This window comes from Chiloscyllium plagiosum, unplaced genomic scaffold (genome assembly GCF_037043375.1).
Source record: "Chiloscyllium plagiosum isolate Xiang-an unplaced genomic scaffold, Cpla_swu_hap1 HiC_scaffold_14, whole genome shotgun sequence".
Lineage (NCBI taxonomy): Eukaryota > Metazoa > Chordata > Chondrichthyes > Orectolobiformes > Hemiscylliidae > Chiloscyllium > Chiloscyllium plagiosum.
In genome coordinates, this window is record NW_028270152.1 from 121067642 (window position 1) to 121075193 (window position 7552).

Here is a 7552-nt window from a genome sequence, read left to right on the forward strand (position 1 = left end):
TCGACTGTGAAGAGTGGTTTGGCAGCAGTACTACTGATCATGCTGGTCGGCTCTTAAGGATATAGCTACTAGATTGGGTCAGCAGAAGGTGGTGACGGAATGAACGAGAGGGTAAAAAAGCATACCTGACCTCATCCTTACCAATCTACCAACTGCAGTTGTATATGTCCATGACAGTATCGGTAACACTGTCCTTGTGGAGACGACGTCTATTGTATCCATAAACTCTATTGTGTTGTGTGGCACTATCATCGATCTAAATGGCACAGACTTTTAGAAGATCTAGCAACTCAAGACTGTCCGTCCATAAGACACTGTGGACCATTAATAGCAGCAGAACTATACTCCAACACAATCTGTAACGTCACAGCCCAGCATGTCCCCCACTCAATCATTACCATCAATCCAGAGGATTAACCCTGGTTCAATGGAGAATGCAGGAGGGCATGCCAGGAGCAAAACCAGGAATATATAAAGATAAAATGTTCATCTGCTGAAGCTTCCAAACAGAAATACTTGCGTGCCAGATAGCATAAACAGCAAGGGACAAACAGAGCTTAGCGATCACAGAATCAATGCATCTGAATTAAGCTCTGCAGTCCTGCTAATCCGATCGTAAATGGTGGCGGACGATTAAACAACTCACCGGAGTAGGAGTCTCCACAAATATCCCCAAGCTCAATGATGGAAGAGCCCAGCACATCAGTGCAAAATAGAAGGCTGAAGCTTTCGTTGCAATCTTCAGTCAGAAGTTTTGAGTGGATGATCCATTTCGGAAATATTGATGGAATACTGGCTGACACTGAATCTTCCCACCGTCCATATCACAGGGGATACCATTGAACAGAACGTGAAGTCAAATCAACATACAAATACAAGGGTTACAAGAGCAGGTCAGAGACTTACAAGTCTATACTGAATAATAGAACCTATGACCTAAACGGCATGAGGTATAGCAATAGATTTAGGCCATTCAGCCCATTCTTTCACTCTGATACTGTGCCATTTTGTCATTGTCGCTATTAAAAGTGGAAATATCTTCTACACACTGACTGTATCAATCTTTGCAGTAATCCATTAGTTTCAATCAGACCGCCCCCCCACGCCCCACAAGTCTTCTAAATTCCATCGCGTACACACACTGCCGCTCATATGACAAGTCGTCATCCCCAGGATGGATCACTCCAACACCAGCAGATCTTTCTCCAGAGATAGTATCCTCAACAGCTCACAATTGGCCAAATGCTGTCTGTCCATAGCCAATTACATTCTCAGCAGTATGTCTCCCGTCTTGCATTCTTGCTGTCTTGAAATGAATGCGAGCATTGCTTTTGCTTTCCTAACTGCCAACTGAACATGCACGTTAAACATAAGAGAGGACGAGTGCTTCATAATCCCTTTGGGCTTCAGATTTAATGGATCCTATTAGAACATAGTGTCTCCTCTATTCCGCCTACCAAAATGTATATTCTCACACGTTCCCATATTGTGTTCCATCAGCCACGTGTTTTCCCACAGTCTTAAACTGTTAAAGCCTTTCTGCAGCTTCCCCACGTCCTCAATATCATCTGCAAACTTAGCAAAACTGCCCTCAAGTCCTTTGTTCAGTTTATTCATATATAATACATTTCCTGGCTCCCTAAGGACCGTCCACCATCTACAAGGCACAACAGTTAAGGTGCTTGACTCCATTCAGGTTGAAGCAGTGGCTTGATTTGAATTACACCTGAAGAGTCTTCACTCCCTGCACCACTGACTCTCAGTAGAAGCACACCCTACCCCCTTTTGTTGTGAGTTTACTTCATTATGGCGCACAACCCCAGTCTATTGATGTCACTCCGTCTCAACACTAACTGAGTGGTGCTCACACCACCCAAGTCACTGTGTATTGATGACGTTGGAGGGAGGTCGGCAAGGGGATGTCTATGATGAATAACTGTGTGATTGCCAGGCTGAAACCTGCCCCGACAGCCTCGGATGTACTTGTGCCCGCTGTCACCGCTGCAGGCAAGATCAGTCTTACTGCAGGTCAAATCAAGGAAAGCGCTGGGCCTGGATAGTGTTCCCGGCTGAGCTCTCAGACCCTGGGAGGACCAACTGACAGACGTATTCACATACAATTTCAGCCTTTCCCTCCCATAAGCTGAAGTCCCAACCTGCTTCAGGAAGACCAACATCCACCTTGTAAGTGAGAAAGCTCATGCTTTAATGACTTAATGATTACCGCCCAATGGCTCTAACCTAATAAACTTGGAGTGATTTGAAAGGCTGGTTATGGCCCACATCACCTCCAATCTCCCAGCCTGACTTGATCCCCTATAATATGCCAACTGTTGTAAAGGGTCCACAACAGATGCCATATCGCAAGCCCTGCACTCATCCCTCGGACATCTGGACAATAAAGACACCTACACCAGACTCCTGCTCATTGACGACAGCTCCACCTTAAACATCATTATCCCCTCCAGACTGATCTCAAAATTCCGTGACCTTAGTCGCGGCTCCACCCTCTGCAACTGGATGCCCCGGTTTCTGACCCACAGACCACAATTAGTGAAGATAGGTATCTGCACCTCCGCCACAATAACACTCAACACTGGAGCTCCTGGAGGATGTGCCCTCAGCTCCCTACTGTACTCCCTGTACACACACGGCTGTGTCCCTCAGCCCCCTACTGTACTCCCTGTACACACGTGGCTGTGTCCTCAGCCCCTACTGTACTCCCGTACACACAGCTGTGTCCTCAGCCCTCTACTGCACTCCCGGTACACACGTGGCTGTGTCCTGAGTCCCCTACTGTACTCTGGTACACACATGGCTGTGTCCTCATGCCCCTACTGTACTCCCTGTACACACACGGCTGTGTCCTCAGCCCCCTACTGTACTCTGGTGCACACACAGCTGTGTCCTCAGCCTCCTACTGTACTCCGGTACACACGTGGCTGTGTTGCCAAATTCCAAACAATGCCAACTGTAAGTTTGCTGATGACATCACCAAAGCAGGAGGGATATCAAACAATGATGAGCCTGAACACAGAAAGGAGATAGTGGGTTTGGTGGCATGGTGGAATGATAATAACATCCCTCTCAAATTCGCCAAAAGTAAAGAACTGATCATTGACTTTAGAACGAAGGGAGGGGAACAAGACCCTATATACATCAACGGTCGAGACAGTGCAGAGCGTCAAGTCCCTCGGAGTGATGATAACTGGCAACCGACCCTGGACTTCTCACATAGGTGTGACAGTCAAGATGGTTCAAAAACGTCTCTCCTTCCTCACTTGGCTCAGGATATTTAGCATGTACTATTTCTACAGTTGCACTATTGTGAACGCACTGTCCGGGTGCGTAATGGCCTGATACGGTCACACTCTGCCCAGGACCATCAGAACCTACAGAAGATTGTGTTCACAGCCCAGACAATGACGGACTCCAATCTCCCAACCATTGACTCTATTTACACGGCTCGTTGCCACAGAAAGGCTGCCAACATCTATTCAAGATTACTGAGAGAAGGGAGAGAAGAAATAGCTAGGGCCTTGACAGATATCTTTGTACCATCCTTGAACACCACTGAGGTCCCAGACGACTGGAAAATTTCTAATCCCTTTGTTTAAGAAGGGTAGCATGAATAACCCAGTTAATTATAAACCATTGAGCCTGACGTTTGGGGTAGGGAAGCTGCGAGAGAAGATACTGAGGGATCGGATCTATTCTCATTTGAATGACAATGGTATTATCAGTGAGAGGCAACATGGTTTGTGCAGGGAAGGTCATGTCTTACCAGTTTAATAGAATTATTTGAGAAAGTGACAAAGTTGATTGATGAGAGAGGGACTGTAAATGTCATGTACATGAACTTCAGGAAGACGTTTGAAAAGATTTCCCATGGTCGGGTTATGGGGAAAGTGAAGTCACCGGGTGTCCAGGGTGTGCTAGCTACATGGATAAAGAACTGGCTTGGCAACAGGGTACAGAGCGTAGCAGGGGAAGGGAGTTTCTCAAAATGGAGAACTGTGACCAGTGGTGGTCCGTTTAAGATGTTTCCGGAAATATACATGAATGGGCCGGGAGCATAGGGATACATACCTTTAGAAAATAGGAGACAGGTTGAGATAGAGGATTTGGATCGGCGCAGGCTTGGACCACCGAATGGCCTGTTCCTGTACTGGAATGTTCTTTGTTCTAACATTGCCAAAGACCCATCATATGCCTGTAAAGATCTCCCACAACCTCTTCCATCAGGCTAAATGAAAAAGACGCTTGAACACACAGAGCAGCAAGTTCATGTACAGCTTCTTCCTAGCTGTTATTCGACTGATGAATGGACTCTCTAATCTCAGATAATGCTGATTTTGTTCATATTGATCTCGCCTAGCGCACGCCCTGTGCAGCATAACCTATATGCCTCTCAGACATGTTTTACAACCATCGTTCAGTATATCCATTCTTACCATGATCTTCCTAGGACAAAATAAATCCTCACCTCTCTCCAGTGCTCACGCCCATGTCTCTCTGGTCCTCACCCCAGCTCCTCCCTTTCCCCCAGCTCCCCTTGACCCTATCCCCAGCTCCCTGTGACCTTTGTCTCTCCCTGATTCTCTCACACTGTATGTTTCCCTGTGTTTTCCTTTTCCCTGTATTCTGATTCTTTCCCTGAACCTATTATCTTCCCTTCTCCCTGCACATGTGACTGCTTGTTTCCTTGTTTTGTTTCAATTCTCTCTTTGACTGACTGTCCATCTGTTTCCCTCGCTGTGTTCTCTCTCTCCTTCCCTTTGTTTCTGTCTCTTTCTCCTTCGTTGTGATGGTGTTGGCTTCTCTATTTGTTTGAAGCATGTGATGGCTCATTGGTTAGTTGTTGGCAATACAATACACTCAACAAGGTTTTGATATGGAGGACATAATTTAAAATTATCAGTTAAATTTCAATTGTTGTCAAAACAGCAACAGCAACTAGAACGTGGGTATCCATTTAACACCCAATTGTTACATCTAACTATTTTGAAACCGCCCATCTCCCAATGGTCCGTACACTGGCATCTCAATGCATTATATTTGGGTGCACAATGACCTGACATGGTAACTGCTCTGCTTAGGACCATAAGAAACTACAGACGGCTGTGTGCACAGTCCAGACCATCACAGAAGACAACCTTCCATCCATTTATACTTGTCATTGTCGCAGTAAGGCTGGCAACATCAAAGATCTCTCCCAAAACAGTAATGATCTCCTACAACCTCTTCCAACAGGGAGGAGACACAGAGACTTGAAAACATGGACCAGCATGCTCAGGAACACTTCCTTCCCTACCATTATTAGACTGACAAATTGACATCTCTCACTTTTCAAATAATATTAATCTTACTAATGTCGATCTTACTTTGCACACCTCCTGTGAAGCTGTAACCTTGTATACTTCACTCTGTCCAAGGACCCTGTGATCTCTGTTTTTTTGTTGTTGTTTAGGGTCATGTGCCTGCACTACAATATAAAAACACTTTTCCATTGTACCTATGACTAAAATAAACGAAACCAAATCAGATCAAACACGTGGACTGCAGTGGCTCAAGGTCTGCTCAAGGGCAACTGGAAAAATGAACTGATGCTGCCCCAGTCAGAGATACCCACATCTAAGTAATGAATATAAGAAGATGACCACACTCAGGGAGGACAGACAGAGGGAATCAAATCGCTTCAAACATGATCATAGATTTATACAGTTTTCCCTCACTATTTGTAAGTAGAGTCTTCCTACAAACCGTTCACAAGCGGATTTATATGGGAACATTTTCGGCTTTCTTCGTAAAAGTGAAAATCATGTTCGGATTTCTTTTGGTTAGCGAAACAATGTCCCAATGTAAGTCATTCGAAAAGGAAAGTGGCGAAAAGCGAACTTTTGAAAAGCGGGGATACCTGTATTTCAAGGGCATGATATTCAGGAAGATGGGAAAGGCGAAAAATAAATGAGGTGAATCTCACATTTTATTTCCAGCCCAGCTGATCATCATTCTCTTTGTTTCCTCTTTTTCTTCTATATCCCTCTTTCTCTATTGATTCCTCCTCCCCTTCAAAGCAGACTTCCCATCAACGGTATTAATCACATTCCTTTCCAGCTGCTTTCAGTTCAGGAAAGTTCCTCAGCACTTTCTGTTCGTTTCTTTGCATTTCTTTCTATAATTTCAGATTTTCAGCTACTCCCTTTATTTGATTTCGCCTTCAATTTTGTTAATTCGTGGGATGTTGGCATTCGTGAGAAGGACAGCTTTTGGTGACCATCACTAATTGCTTTGATTATGAGGCCATTCCACAAGCCAATATAAAGCAAAGCACATTGTCATGGGTCTCAAGTCACAATTAACCCAGACCGGGTAATAACATTAGATTTCTTTACCGAAGGTGATCAGTGAAAGATGAAGGTTTACAGACAAAATGTTGCTTTTAATATTGTTTTTCGTGAAATTCACTTTTATTCGAATTCTTATCATTTTTATTTAAGTTCTGTCATCAGCTGTGGTGGACTTGAAACAAATCACTTGAAACAATATCTTTCGTTTAATACGCTTAGCTTCTGAATTACATCCAGCGACATTCCTACATTCATAAATTGTCCTAATCATGAAGTAACTTCCGAGACAAGAACAATTTTATGATTGAAATATTTGTAATCGGAAAAGTGGTCAGAAGAGAGCTTGAAACATTATGTCTGAATTTTACCAACTTGCAGCCAATGGTTTGTTCAGCAACAATACTGACACAGAGATGAAGATTGGGGATATTAGGAGCTAGGAGTGGACAGGTTTGGTGACAGAGAGAACAGGAGACATAAATCAGTTCAGGGCAAAAAGGGATCTCGAGGTTGTGCACAGTTTTGTTTGCAGATGTTTGTAAGGGAGTGGTCTGCAATTCATGGGTAATAAATGGAGACTGCAATTGAAACTGAAGACAATAGTTACTTTCTCTGACAAATATAGGTAACAGAAAGTGCAACGAGGTTCAAACTTGGTTATGGGATTAATGAATGGACAGAGGTAGAGAACACCAACAATAGCGAGAATAGATGAGTAGCACACCCTCCACCCGCCCAGAATAATCATCAGCACTGCTGATATCCGATATGGTAGAACTCTCCAAGAGGGGGAAATCTTGAAATGACTCAAGGAAAACCTCCTCTCCATTGTTGTAATGTTCCAGTCCGCTATTCTCAGATTCAGATCTATGCAGCTGTTGATCTCTGTTACTGTTGGAGCTGATGCATCTGTTACTACAGTGGGATAGCGCACTGAATGAAGCCTCTTAGTAATAGGAGAGTGAAACCCTCCAGTGACACAGTTGCATTGCATGGAGACTGACATCAACCATAGTCAGAGCAATACAGCTTTCAATATAGCACATTCAGTTCACAATATATCTGGACTGGACGAAATGTTGACATTGCTGGCTATTGGTCACATCTCCCATCACCAATCGCTCTAGTGAAGTCAGTTGTGAGGGAGAATAAGAATATTTTCATTTCGTAGGCTATATGATTCTGCTCTGTTTTCCATTTAC